The following is a 15,160-nucleotide window of genomic DNA, read 5'->3' as shown; positions in this document are numbered from 1 at the left end:
ACTTGCTCTATTACATATCCCCTCTTGTTTCCAGATGTTTTTTCTTTTTTTTAAAAAAAAGGTTTTTTTTGGATTATAAGAACAATACAACTTGTTAGAGTAAGAACAGGAAATACAGAAAAATAAAAAGAGGAAAACAATTGTTACTAATTCTATCAGAGAAAATCATGAACATCTTTGTCCTTTTTTAAAGACATAAATGCAGTCATATTATTTTTAAAATGGCTCCTCATTTAAATGGATATTATAATTTCCATAATTATAAAATTTTAACAAACCCTAAAACATCATTATAGATGGGTACTATTTATTCTATATATACATTATACTTTACATAACCAGTCCCACATTGTTGGACATTTAGGATGTTTCAAATTTGAAATTTGGTGGTTTTCTAAAGGTTTTTTTTTTTTTTTTTCCCCCTGAGTATGACAACATCACACTGCCCTGTCTTTGGCTCTGTGATCTCAGCTGCTGCCCCTCCCCTCAGAAGGCATCTCAGAGGTGCTCCTGCCTAGTTAGAAATTTCTGGTCCCCCTCTGCAAGCTGGTCCCAGTGACTTCCTAGGGGCTGAGAAACCCTATCAGGTCCAAGCTCTCCCCCCCCGCCGTGGAAGGGTCTTCTGCTGCTGTGTCACAGGACGGCACAGAGGACAGTGGCTACAGACTGTAGACAAATGTGACCTACTTGGGGCATCCATCCCCTGGCTCAGGCGACAGCTGGTGCGTCTGCCCTCTGAGGGCCAGGCTGGGCAGCTAGTGTTTGGCCGAGAGGCCGCTAGGCTGTCAGCGTCCGGCACAGAGCGATTCCCAAGAATTAAGAACGATGCTCCTTAGATACCTGCTTAGCGAGTGTTCTGTGGTGACAGAAACGTTACCCGTGACGACACGAGCGCCTGGAAGGCTCTGTACTCTCCCTGCGGGCTGAGAGCCAGTGGCCTCAGGGATGCTCACGCACCTGCTGTGGACACAGACCCCGGGAGCAGAGCGCGGTTGGCCTTGGAAGCTTCCAGCAGGGGGCAGTGCACTTAGGAAACCCTGCCCCTGTGGAAGCTTCCAGCAGGGGGCAGTGTGGAAGCACTTAGGAAACCCTGTCCCCGTCCTGGCTACGTTTGACTCTGTCACTGCAGGGGGCTTTGCATTGCGAAATCTTCTAAAAGCTTGCAGAGGCTGGATATTTGCTTCATGGTCTGAAGTTTATTTACTTTCCCTGCAAACTGAATCATTCCAAACTCAAAGAATTATTTTAAAAAGCAGCAGCATAAATTATAGTCAACTGGATCCAATGGAACTTTCTTTCTTCCCTTGTTTTCCACATCTGTGACACTGGTTTGAGAACCAGACCACGGTGGGACATGGCTCTGGGGCTTTTGAGCTCTTGGTGAGAAGAGAGGTTGAGGAAGTGGGTTCGGCAGTGGCCTGCTGGGGAGGGACTCAGAGTGTGAGTTAAACAGTCCCTCACAGACTTTGTAGTGAGTCCAAATTTTCCAGTTAGACTTGGGTATGAAAGAAATGTATCTCTCATTGTTTTCTGTAATTGCAGTCGAGTTTCTTTCTCTTTCATGCCTTATCAGGCAGAAATGAATCACTTCTTGATGAACTCCGATGAGTTAGTTATTGCTCAGTCATTTTAGCTTTACAACTCACTCTTTCCCCGTGGCTTCACCCTTGAGCTGACTCTAGGGGAGCACAGGGCTTGGTGCACTGCCCACTTGGAACCCGGCAGAGGGGAGACCCCTTCTAAGGCCTTGGTCTCCTGGAATCTGTGGACCGCTGTTTCCCAGGTATGTGGCATGTTCCCGGGGGCCAATGGCAGAAGTTGGGCAGGGTTCTGGGGTGGCGTGGGGGCTACTTTGGCTCCCCAAAACAGAGGTCTGCTGAGACAGGAGTGGAGTCTCCATCCTGGCCTCAGTGGAGACTGTTCAGGTGGGTTCCTTTGATTCAGTTCCCCCAAATTCTGGTTTCAAAGCTCTGAGTAGGTCCACCAGGGTTATCTTTATTCCCTTCTCCCTCCTTCCCCTCCCTCATTCTCAACTTTCTGAACTTAGCTGTGCCCTCCCCTGCCATCCAGGAGAGTCATGGTTGCCTAGGCAGCCAAGGTGGCAGCTGTGTCGGGGGAACGTTTGTTACAGGGGCTGCTAGCAGTGAAGGTGTGTTGGTAGATGAGAGTGGTGGAAAGGGGAGAGCCTAAAATGACTGAGGAGAGCCTGAGATGGTTCCAGAAAGAGCTAGCTGGTGAGCCAGTGGGGCTCCTTTGGGTCACAGTGGAGTCAGATGCTCTGTCTGGCATGGGTTCTCTGCAGATTGTCCTTCTGTGCTCTAAGAAGGCAGCCTCCACAACGTGCCAGGCCCAGGGGAAGCTGTTCTTCAAAAACCACAAAACTGTCCTGAGGAGGAGCGAGTGGATCTCTGTGTTGTAACAGCTGCAGAGGGCTGTTCCCACGCAGGAGCTTCCACACTGACATTTTGTCATGGTATGTGCATAACGAGATGAACACTAGTTTTTTTTTTTTTTAATTTTTTATTTTCCATTAGGTGAAAGTTTACGGAGCAAATTAGTTTCCCTTTCGATAGTTTGTACATGAGGTATTCCATGATAGAAAAGTAGTTTTTAAAGATGATCAAGGGCCTTGTCAGCTCATGGCAGACAAGGAACGGTCAAGCCATAACACTCAGCTGTCTCCACGCGCGTTCCTTTCCTGGGAGTCCTGGAGAGGGCTGAAGTGGCCACCTGCCCTCCTTGTACTGCCCCCCGCCTGGACCCTTCCCATGTCCACAAAAGACCCATTGTCCCACACGTGGGGCTGAGCTGCCCTCTGCAGCTGTCATAACACAGGGAGCCACTTGCTTTTCCTCAGGACAGTCTTGTGTTACCAAATCTGGGTCTCATGTTTGCACATGATACCCCGTCCCCCAGGCCAGACACCAGCTCTCTGTGTTCCAGGTCCCCTGTTCCAGCGGAGGTGCACCTTGGGCCTCCATGAGTCCTGGGCACACCTGCGGTGCTGTGAGGGATCTTGACCTGGTGTCTCTCCCTGACTAGGCATATGGAAATGTCCTGGAGGCTGGGGGCAAGGGGAACACATCACCCCTTGTTTCTTTCTTCCCCTCTTCTCTGGAGTGAATAGCAAATGTTTTGGTTTTAAATCAGAGACAGTGGACCTTAGAGCCTTTGCAAATATCCCCTGGCCTCAGTCTCTGACCTTTTCTTTTTTTCATTTTGACACTTGAGGACTTGTTGCTAGGTCCCTGGAGCCAGGTCACGAGCTATCTCCTAGAGGTTCTTGGTTTTTTAATTGCACAGTAAGTGATTTAACAAGCCCTTTCTCCTGCCTCCTGTCCTCACCGTGGCCTTGCGGTCACAGGGTGGCTACTCGACGTAGAAACCAGTTGCCAGAGTCAGCCCCGACTCACGGCGACCCCACATGTGTCAGAGGGTAACTGTGCTCCATGGGGTTTCAGTGGCTGATTTTTCAGAAACAGATCACCAGGCCTTTCTTCCAAAGTACCTCTGGGCAGACTCGAACCTCCATCCTTTCAGTTAGCAGCCAAGCAGGTTAATCATTTGTACCCGCCAGGGACACTGTTTAAGTATAATGCCATGCAAACGGGTGCTCATTCTACCGTCACACAATCTCTACACCATAGAAGGTTTAACCCACTGCCGTCGAGTCCATTCCAGCTCATAGCGACCCTATAGGACAGAGTAGAACTGCCCCATAGAGTTTCCAAGGAGCACCTGGCAGATTTAAACTGCCAACCTCTTGATTAGCAGCTGTAGCACTTAACCACTACGCCACGAGGGTTTCCATAGAAGGTTTAGTACAGTTTTCTGTCCCTTCGATGAAACCTATAGAAGTTGTTTTCATCGAAGGGACAGAAAAACGGAGGCAGGAAGAGGCCAGGTGCTGGCCGAGGGTCACAGAGTCAGTGGAAAACTTAGCCTGAAATTTGGCTCTCCTGGCTTTCAGCTCGCAGTTCTTTCTATACTGACAGTGGACAGACTGCAGCTCAGAAGCATCATTATGCTATGTGCTGGAATCAGAAGGTGCCACAAGGTTCCTCCCCTTATCTGTCTCTCCATCGTCTGGAGGAGGCATGGTTGTGGGTCTCCTGCTCACCTGAGACAGCCTTTAAGTTTGCAGAACACCTCTAATTTATGACAGCAGCAATCTAATCCTGTAGATCGATAAGAACAGTGATAGGATTTCTCCCTCCCCTCCTTCCTTTCCTTTACCCATCTGCTCCCCTGCCCCAAATTCTAGAAAACTGTAGAATAGACATCTTTTGTCATTTGCGTAGAGTCTTCTGACACTCCTGTGAGTTAGTGGCTTTCTCCTCTGTAATCACCAAACCCAGGACCACTTGCTTAATTAAGTTTAGAAAATGAGGCATTGCAAAACTGCAGGGGGAAGCTATTCAAATTCAGTCATTGTAAATCTGTATGTTATTGTACCAGTTTGCCAGCAGAGGGCAGTAAAGGGGTGAAGAAGAGGTGCCTTTTTCTAATTTGTGCCGTACCGCTGAGTTAGCAGCAGGCACACTTGGCATATCTGACTGATGAAATATTTGCTACCGAATTGAGATCACAGCAGAAGGATGACCACGTCTAGCATAACCCTGAAGCTCCATGAGGGGCCTGGCATGACACCTGGGGAGCAGAGAGCAGGGACCCCTGTTCTACCACAGCAAGCTGAAGTACCAGACGGCCAGGCTTGACCATTGTAGCTCTGCCATGGTGGCCTTTTAGGGCCCTTTCAAGACACATGGCTTAACCCAGGGGGGGACAAACTATGAACAAACAGCCCACAGCCTGTTTTTGTCTGGCTAGCAAGCTAAGAATAGTTTTTACATTTTTAAATTGTCAAAAAACAAAAGAACTATAATTTTTCAGACATGTGAAAATTATATGAAATTCAGATTTGAATTTTCATGAAGTTTTATTGGAACACAACTTTGCTCATTTGTTTATGTATTGTCTATAGCTACTTTTGCCCTACAACAGCAGAGTTTAATAGATGTGACAGACACCCTTTGGCCGCAAAGCCTAAAATACTTACTATCTAGCCCTTTACAGAACAATGTTGCCAACTCTTGGTTTAGTTTTTTTGTTAAGTCTATTGACTCTGAAACTATGGGGGATATTTCTGGGTAAGCATATAGGTAGAGGGTGAGCTAGGGCCAAGATCAAAGTGTCTGTGATGCACCATGGGTCCTTGAGAGCCCTGGGAGATGGTGGTTATGGGCTCTTCTATTCCAGGGCCACAGCACCCTATCCAGAACCTTCGATGCCTTGGTGAAGTGATCTCTCCTCAGCCCCAGGACTGGCTATAATCACTGAAGCCCTGATCATGAGGATATGCTTTGGCATCCCCCCTTTGACTGAGGGTCCTGGCTCCATGCTCCAACTTTGACTTCCAGCTCTAGCAGAATGCTTCTGGCTTTTCAAATCCTTTGGTGACAATTTGAGCATTTACGAATGTCTTAACCCTGTTTAAAGTGCCAACTGATTTCTAACAACGTCTAAGGGAAATCCTTCATGACTTCCTGGATAATAGGGTAATATACTTAGACAATAGTTTGCTATATTCTGAAAACCTAAACTTGCAGCCCCTGGTCCAGCAGTCCTGGGTTCTCTGTAGAAACCTCAACAGACCAGCTCCAACAAAACTAATTTCCACAGCTCAGTGGTTGATTTCCATGGCCACTTTCTGACATTCTGTTAAAAAAGGAGTGTTTGACATCTGATCAAATATGCACCATTTGTAGGAAATCTGGCTGTCTTGCCCTTCAAAAGATTTCCAGGATCCAACCACTTACCACTTTCTCTACTGCCACCTGGTCCAAGACACTGCCATCTCTCCCTGAGTATTCTTGTAAAAGCTTCTCAGCAGAGCTCCCTCTTACACTCTTACCCTGTTGTAATCTACTTTCAACAGAGCAATTGGAGTGACCCTTTTAGAACATCAGAGGGCTCATGTCCCTTCTCTGCTCCAAAGCCTGCAATGACTTCCCATCTCACTGACAGTGAAGGCTAAACTCCTTCCAGTAGTCTCTCTACAATCTGGCACCTGTATCTCACGAGTCTGTCCCCCTCTCTCCTTCCAGCCTCTCCACAATGGACTCCTTGCTATTCCCTATGACAGCAGGCATGTGCCTACTTGAGAATGTTTGTATAGCTGGTTGCCCCTGTATGGAGCCTTCTCCCTTCAAGCCTTGGCTCAGATGTCACTTTCCCCTTGAGCCCTATCTTAGCCCTTCTTCAATATTGCAGGCTGTACCCCATTCCGCTTGTGCTGCTCTGTTTCTTATGCCATAGGACTCACCGCCTCTGACATGCTACATAATTTGCTTTGTTATTATATGTGTTTACTGACTGCTTTCCCTCACTAGAATGTAAGCTCCATGAGGTCAGCCGTGTTTTGTTCACTGATGTCCTCTGTGTCCTTAAACAATGTCTCACACGTTATAGATGCCTAACACATAGTTGTTGAATGAATCAGTAAAGTGAATTATTGAGAGGCAAGCCTGCCCAAGCACTGAAGATTTTGCCAAAACCCTACGTACATCCGCTGTTATCCTTGCCACTCTACTAACAAACTATCTCAAAAAGGTAGGGTATTGTTTTAACAGAGTTCTTGTCCAGGATTCATGAGAAAACTTCGTTAAGTGAGTTAGGTACTCTTATTATCCTCGTTAAACAGAGGAGAAAACCAAGGCTACATCAGACCTTGAACCCAGGGTGGCTGGCCCTAGAGTTCATGCTCCCAACACTGCTGGTACTATTTCCCATGCATTTCACCAGAACTTGACTAGTCTTCTGCCCCATTTGGCTTCTTCCTTAGTTACCCCATCCTTGTATTCCCATTTTTCTGGGAAGGAGGGCAGATAATTTTCTACTTTCCATTTGAGGAAACTGAAGCACAGTCATTTTAAGTAATTAGACCCTAATGACAGTATTAGTAGGTGGCAGAGCTGGCTTCAACCTCACTCTTCCAGACTCCACAGCCTAATGTGCACGCGATGCTGCCCTTCTGTTCTGCTCCATGTTCGTGTCCATAAATTGGATAACATTATAGAGTGGATGGCAGTCAGATTGACAATAGCAGGGATGGGAGGGGGAGGTGAAAACTCAGTGGAAGGAGACTGGGATAGAGAGGGGACTCAAAATCACAGGTATGGGTGGAAGGGGGAGAGGTTTTTTAGCCTTGAGAGAATTCAGAGTGAGGATGGGGGTGTGGAAACCCGTGGAGAGGTGAGCAAAGAACAACTACAACATTACAGCATGACAGGATCAGGGAATATTAGAAGTGGAATGGGCTGTCCGTATTTGGATGCCTGGTGAAGGTGTTCAGAAGTGGCACAGGGTACTCGAGAGCGTATGGGGCCTGGACATGCCATTATAGGGTGGGGACAAAGGTCTCTGCACCTGAGTTTTCCTATCAGATCCACTTTGTAGGGTTGTGTTAGAGAAGTCATGTAAGAAAAGTCCCTAACAAGGCCCCTCACACTCTGCAAATGCCACCCACCGTGATTGTGGTTGTGATTCAATCGTGATGAAGACTATAACCTACAAGATTGGAAAATCACTTTGGCAACTTGATGTGGATGATTTCAAGGACTGGGTTAGAGGACTCGCTCTACTGTTTTAGCTGTATTTCATTAAAACCACTTTAGTTTTGTACAACAACCATGACAAGTGCAATATTTTGGCCAATTTAATTTGGCACATAGAATGGCAGTAATATTCTCTATATGTCAGAAAGCTTGGCTAGGGTGATTGGAACTGAAATATTTCTTAGGCATTTGAAAGGTTATTTTTATTTTAATATACTCACATTGTGCATATGTTCTTTGGCTTACATATTGTCAGTAAATATTCTATCACTTATTCTACTTCAGAAACATGTGGAGAGATGAACAAAAAACAACTACAACATTACAGTGTGACAGGATCAGGGAATTTAGAAGTGGAATGGACTTTAGAAATGGATTTATAGTGAAGCTTAACATCTAGAGGAAGGATTTAGGATCTCACTGGAGACTCTTTCTGGTGGTCTGCAGCGGCCTTCTATCTTGCTAAAGTGTCACATTTGGCACATCTATACTCCTGGAGAACTAGCAAACCTTTCAATCTTTTCCAATTAAATTCCACATTGCTGTCCCTCTTGCCAGCCTGATGTTGATTTGCCTCCTGTTGCTGCACCTTCTGTGGTTTCCCATTTCCTTCAGGATAGACTCCAAAGAAATTCACAATCTGGCACCAATATACCTAACACTGCTCCTTCCTTTCACATGTCCCTCGTTCCAGTCTTGGCCTCGGTGTGAGCTCAGGTTTCTGAGACGGGGACCACAGTGCCCTGGAGCCTCTAGGGCTATCAGCAGAGGCATTGCCTTGTCTTTGGAGCTATGGGGTTCTACTCTTACCTCTTCTTACACTTCAGTGTATTGGAGGTTGTGATAAGAAGGGAGGATAAGTAAATGGTGCTAAATAGCTGTGAGCATATTAAAATATTCCTTCACTAAAAAGTCCTGAGGCAGCTTGAGAAAAACAGAAAGTGACATAGAGGAGAAACAATAACACTAAGCTCTGATTTTTCAGCAGAAACCATGCAGGCAAGAAGGCAACGGGATGACATATATAAAACCTTGAAAGAAAAAAAATTGCCAACCAAGAGTAATATATCCTGCAAAACTGTTGCTCAAATATGATGGTGAAATTAGGACATTTCCAGATAAACGAATTACGGGAATATGTAAAAACCAAACAAAACTTACAAGAATTATTAAAGAGAGTCCTTCGGTCTGAGAACAAACAACATCAGACCACAGCCTGAATCTAGGATGCAAGGTTGTACCAGCCAGATACCAACCTAGGAAATGAACTCTCAAGAACTATCCAAAACCAAAAGAATTAAAACAGAGAACCAGAGAGGTTAATCTGTAAATGACAACAGCATCAGAACAACAAAAGAGGGAATAAAGTGTTGGTACAAAACTTTCTAATGAAGTGGAAGGCAAGGCAATACCAAGTAATAATAGACTGGTTCAAATCTAGGAAGATAAGGGTAAATTTCAAGGTAACCACAAAGTTAACAAACCAACTCATCAAAATAAAGAAGAAAAACATAAAGTCTCAATAAAAACAAAATCTACAAAAATAAAAGAAATGGAAAAAAAAATCCACACAAGGAATTCAGCACAAGAGAGTAAGAGGAACAAAGAAAATGTCAGCACCACACACACACACAAAAACACTACAAAATGATAGCAACAAACACAGCTATCAATAATTACACTGAATGTAAATGGCCTAAATGCACCCATAAAGAGACTGAGTGATAAAATGGATAAAAAAACAAAAAAACAGGATCCATCAATATGCTGTCTACAAGAGACACATCTTAGAAATAAAGACATAAATTTATTAAAAATCAAAGGATGGAAAAAATATATCAAGCAAATAACTACCAAAAAAGAGCAGGAGTGGCAATACTAATTTCAGATAAAATAGATTTTAAAACAAAATCTGCCATAAAAGACAAACAAGGACACTGTATAATGATTAAAGGGATGATCCGTCATGAAGGTTTAACCATAATAAACATCTATGCACCCAATGGCAAGGCTCCAAAATACATAAGACAAACTCTAACAGCACTGAAAAGAGAAATTGACAGTTCCACAATAATAGTAGGAGACTTCAACACACCACTCTCGGTAAAGGATAGAACATCTAGAAAGAAACTCATCAAGGATACAGAAGAGCTAAAGGGCACAATCAGCCAACTTAACCTCATATAGACATATATAGAACACACCACCCACAGCTACAAAGTACACATTCTTTTCCAATGCACATGGAACATTCTCCAGAATAGACCACACCTTAGGCCACAGAGCAACCCTCAAAACATCCAAACCATTAGGATAATACGAAGTATCTTCTCTGACCACAATGTCATCAAAGTAGAAATTAACATCAGGAAGATTAATGAAAAAAAAATTGATTACATGGAAAGTGAATAACACCCTACTTAAAAACCACTGGCTAATAGAAGATATCAGAGATGGAATAAAAAAATTCCTAGAATCAAACAAGAATGAAAACATATCGTACAAAAACCTTTGGGACTCAGCAAAGGCAGTCCTCAGAGGTCAATTTATAGCACTAGATGCACACATCAAAAAAGAAGGGACAAAATCAAAACATTAGCTACACAACTTGAACAAATAGAAAGAGAATAGCAAAAGATGCCCACAGCCACCACAAGAAAGGAAAAAAATAAAGATCAGAGCAGAAATAAATGAAATAGAGAATAGAAAAACAATAGAAAGACTCAACAAAACCAAAAGTTGGTTCTTTGAAAGGATCAACAAAATCAACAAACCACTGGCCAAAACGACAAAAGAAAAACAGGAGAGGATATAACCCAAATAAGAAATGAAATGGTGGATATTACAACAGACCCAACTGAAATAAAAAGGATCATAACAGAGTATTATAAAAAACTATACTCCAAGAAATATGAAAACCTAGAGGAAATGGACAAATTTCTAGAAACACACTACTTACCCAAACTAACACAAAATGATGTTGAAAATCTGAACAGACCCGTAACAAGAGAAGAGATTGAAAAGGCAATAAACTCCCAACAACAAAAGAATTCCTTGTTCAGATGGCTTCACTGGAGAATTCTACCAAACATTCAGAGAAGAGCTTACACCAGTACTAAAACTATTTCAGAACACAGAAAAGGAAGTGATACTTCTGAATTCATACTACGAATTCAGCATAGCCCTGATACCAAAACCAGGCAAAGACACCACAAAGAAAGAAAATCACAGGCCAATATCTTTCATGAATATAGATGCAAAAATTCTCAACAAAATTCTAGCCAATAGAATTCAGCAGCATTTCAAAAAAAATAATACACCAAGACCAAGTAGGATTCATACCACATATGCAAGGATGGTTCAACATTAGAAAATCAATGTAATCCACCACATAAATAAAAGGAAAGAAAATCACATGATCGTCTCTATTGACACAGTAAAGCTTTTGACAGAGTCCAACACCCATTCCTGAAAAAACTCTCAGTAAAATAGGTATAAAAAAGGAAATTTCTCAACATAATAAAGGGCATCTATGCAAAACCAACGGCCAGCATCATTTTTAATGGAGAGAGGCTGAAAACATTCCCCTTGGCAACAGGAACAAGACAAAGATGCCCTTTATCACTACCCCTATTTAACATTGTGCTGGAAGTCCTAGCTAGAGCAATAAGGCAAGAAAAATAAAGGGGATCCAAATTGGTAACGAAGGAGTTAAACTGTCCCTATTTGCAGATGATATGATACTATACATAGAAAACCCAAAAGACTCCATGAGAAAACTATTGGAACTAATAGAAAGATTCAGCAGAGTTGCAGGATACAAGATCAACATACAAAAGTCAGCTGGATTCCTATACAACGATAAAGAGAACGATGAAAAAGAAATCAGGAAAACAATACCATTTATAGTAGCCCCTAAAAAACAAACAAACAAAAAACCTTAGGAATAAATCTAACCAGGGATGTAAAAGACCTATACAATGAAAACTACAAAACACTACTGCAGGAAACCAAAAGAGATCTATGTAAATGGAAAAACATACCATGCTCATGAATAGGTAGACTCAATATTGTGACAATTCTACCCAAAGCAATTTACAAATACAATGCAATCCTGATCCAAATACCAACGGCATTTTTTAGAGAGATGGAAAAACTTACCATTAACTTTATATGGAAAGGGAAGAGGCCCCGGATAAGGAAAGCACTACTGAAGAAGAAGAAAGTAGGAGGACTTGCACTACCTGACCTCAGAATCTACTATACAGCTATTGTAGTCAAAACAGCCTGGTGCTGGTACAATGACAGATACATTGACCAATGGAACAGAATTGAGAACCCGGATGTAAATCCATCCACCTATGGTCACCTGCTCTTCCACAACGACACAAAGTCCATCCAATGCGGAAAAGACGGTCTTTTAACAAATGGTTCTGGCAAAATTGGATGTCCATCTGCAAAAAAATGAAACAGGGACCCATACCTCACACTATATACAAAAACTAATTCAAAATGGATCAAAGACCTAAATATAAAGCAAAAAACCATGAAGTTTATAGAAGAAAAAATAGGACCAATGATAGAGACCCTAATACATGGTGTTAACAGGATACAAACCATAGCCAACAACACACAAACCCAGAAAATAAGTTAGATAACTGGAATCTTCTAAAAATTAAACACTTAATGCTTATCAAAAGACTTCACCAAAAGAGTAAAAAGAGAACCTATGGATTGGGAAAAAATTTTTGGCTATTGCAAATCAGACAAAGCTCTAATCTCTAAAATCTACAAGAAAATCTAACACCTCTACAACAAAAAGACAAATAATCCAATTAAAAAATGGGCAAGGGAAATGAACAGACACTTCACCAGAGAAGACATACAAGTGGCTAACAGACACATGAGGAAATGCTCACAATCACTAGCTATTAGAGAAACGCAAATCAAAACCACAATGAGATCCCATCTCACCACGGCATTACTGGCACAAATCAAAAAGAAAGGAAATAACCAATGTTGGACAGGTTGCGGGGAGATCAGAACTCTTATGTACTGCTGGTGGGAATGCAGAATGATACAATGATAAGTGGTAACTTTGGTGAAGGGTAAGACAGTACACAAAACTGGGGAAGCCAGCACAGCTTGTACAAGGCCAGGTCATGGAAGCTCCATAGACACATCCAAACTCCCTGAGGGATGGAATTGCTGGGCTGAGGGCTGTGGGGACCATTGTCTCAGGGAACATCTAGCTGAATTGGCATAACATAGTTTATAAAGAAAATGTTCTACATTCTACTTTGATGAGTAGCATCTGGGGTCTTAAAAACCTGTGAGCAGCCATCTAGGATACTCCACTGTTCTCTACCCCTTCAGGATGAAAATAACAAGGGAAAGATTAGTCCAAAGGACTAATGGACCACATCTACCACGGCCTCCACCAGACTGAGACCAGTACAGCTAGATGGTGCCCGGTTGCCACCACTGACTGCTTTGACAGGGATCACAACAAGGGTCCTGGACAGAGCTGGAGAAAAATGTAGAACAAAATTTTAACTAAAAAATACCAGACTTACTGGCCTGACAGAGACTGGAGAAACCCTGAGAGTATGGCCCCTGGATACCCTTTCAGCTCAGTAATGAGGTCAGTCACTCCTGAGGTTCACCTTTCAGCCAAAGATTGGACAGGCCCATAAAATAAAATGAGACTAAAGGGGCACACCAGCCCAGGGGCAAGAACTAGAAGGCAGGAGGGAACAGGAAAGCTGGTAATAGGGAACCCAAGGTTGAGAAGGGGGAGTATTGCATGTTGTGGGGTTGTTAACCAATGTCATAAAACAATATGTGTACTAACTGTTTAATGAGAAACTAGTTTGTTTTATAAACCTTCCTCTAAAGTACAATAAAAAATATATATATAACAACAACAAAAAATATCTATATTCCTTCTCTAGCTTTGGGGGCAATGGTGATTTGATGGGAGAATTCTCACCTTCCATGTGGGAGACTTGGGTTCAATTCCTGGCCAGTGCACCTCATGTGCTGCCACCGCTTGTCTGTCAGTGGAGGCTTTCCTGTTGCTGGACAGGTTTCAGCAGAGCTTCCAGACTAAGGCAGACTAGGAAGAAAGGCCTGGCAATCTACTTCTGAAAATCAGCCACTGAAAAACCCTGTGAATCATAGTGGTCCAACCCAAACTCGTCATGGGGATGGTGCAGGACTGCATAGCATTTTGTTCCATTGTGCATGGGGTCACCATGAGTCAGGGGCCGACTTAACAACAGCTAACAACAAAAATCCTCCTTTCCTTGGACCCTGTGGAGATCAGGGAGGCTGTGTTAAGCAGGGGTTTAGTAAACAACGATGCCCCACACTTGGATGGATCTTTGGAGTCCAGGAGGCACCTCATGTGTGCTGGTCTATTTGCTCTTCACATGAGAACCCCTCGTGTAGCTTAAACACAGCTCACAAGTCCTCCCATGTCATCTGCCTGTCAGTGTAAGCATACCTGACCCCTTGTCCCTCACATGACAACACCTTCCCTCCTCCTCGTGGTGCCATCTGGCACAACGTGCTCCTGCTGTGACCCTCGCACCATGTCTCCTCTACCATGTTCCTTTGCGTTCTCATTTTTGTAACAAGGAGGCTATTGATCCAAATCAGAAGAAAGAAACATGAACAATTCATTTTAGAGTCAAAAAGGTCTAGATCAGCGCTGTCCAATAGAAATTTAATGTGAGCTACACATATAATTAAAGATTTCTAGTAACAGAGAAACAGGTGAAATTAATTTTTTCTGTTATATATATAGCGCTTTAGGTGAAAGTTTACAGCTCAAGTTAGTCTCTCATATAAAAATTTAAATGCACATTATCACATGACCCCAGTTACTATCCAGATACTCCTCCTCTCCACCCCAGATTTTTGGTGTCCATTCAACCATTCAACTAGCTCCTGTCCATTTCTGCCTTCTTATCTCGCCTCTGGACAGGAGCCGCCCATTTAGTCTCAGGTATCTACTTGAACTAAGAAGCACACTCTTCACAAATATCATTTAGTCCAGTCTAATCTTTGAAGAGTTGGCTTTGGGAATGGTTTTAAACAATTCTGGGGGCTGTGTCTTCTGGGGTCCCTCCAGTCTCAGTCAGACCATTAAGTCTGGCCTTTTTACTGGAATTTGAGTTCTGCACCCCACTTTTCTCCTGCACCATCAGGGACCCTCTGCTGTGTTCCCTCTCAGGGCGGTCATTAGTGGTAGCCAGACATCATCTGGTTCTTCTGGTCTCAGGGGTGAAATTAATTTTAAAAGTATATTTTATTTAACCCAATATAATCAAAATATGATTTCAACATGTAATCAACATTAAAAAAAATTATAAATGAGGTATTTTATTTTCTTTTATTTTACCAAGTCTTTGAAATCTGGTGTGTTTTTCATGCTCAGAGCACATCTCAGTTCAACTTTGCCGCATTTCAAGTGCTTGGTAGCCTCACATAACTAGTCGCTACAGTAACGACGCAGCAGGTCTGGGGAGCAGGCTAAA

At 43.0% G+C, this 15,160-nt stretch overlaps 1 long non-coding RNA gene across 1 annotated transcript in view; it reads left to right on the top strand.

The window, feature by feature from the left end:
* The first annotated feature begins 1,552 nt into the window (after positions 1-1,552).
* Positions 1,553-15,160, top strand: part of LOC126059197 (uncharacterized) — a 309,811-nt gene continuing 296,203 nt past the window's right edge. The window contains exon 1 of the long non-coding RNA XR_007513395.1: positions 1,553-1,783. This is a non-coding gene — a long non-coding RNA (uncharacterized LOC126059197). The remainder of the gene's footprint in view (positions 1,784-15,160) is intronic.

The sequence above is a fragment of the Elephas maximus genome, chromosome 16, assembly GCF_024166365.1.
Source record: "Elephas maximus indicus isolate mEleMax1 chromosome 16, mEleMax1 primary haplotype, whole genome shotgun sequence".
In the NCBI taxonomy this organism is placed as follows: Eukaryota; Metazoa; Chordata; class Mammalia; order Proboscidea; family Elephantidae; genus Elephas; species Elephas maximus.
Note: the sequence above shows the minus strand (reverse complement) of the source record. Positions and strands in the feature narration are given on the sequence as shown.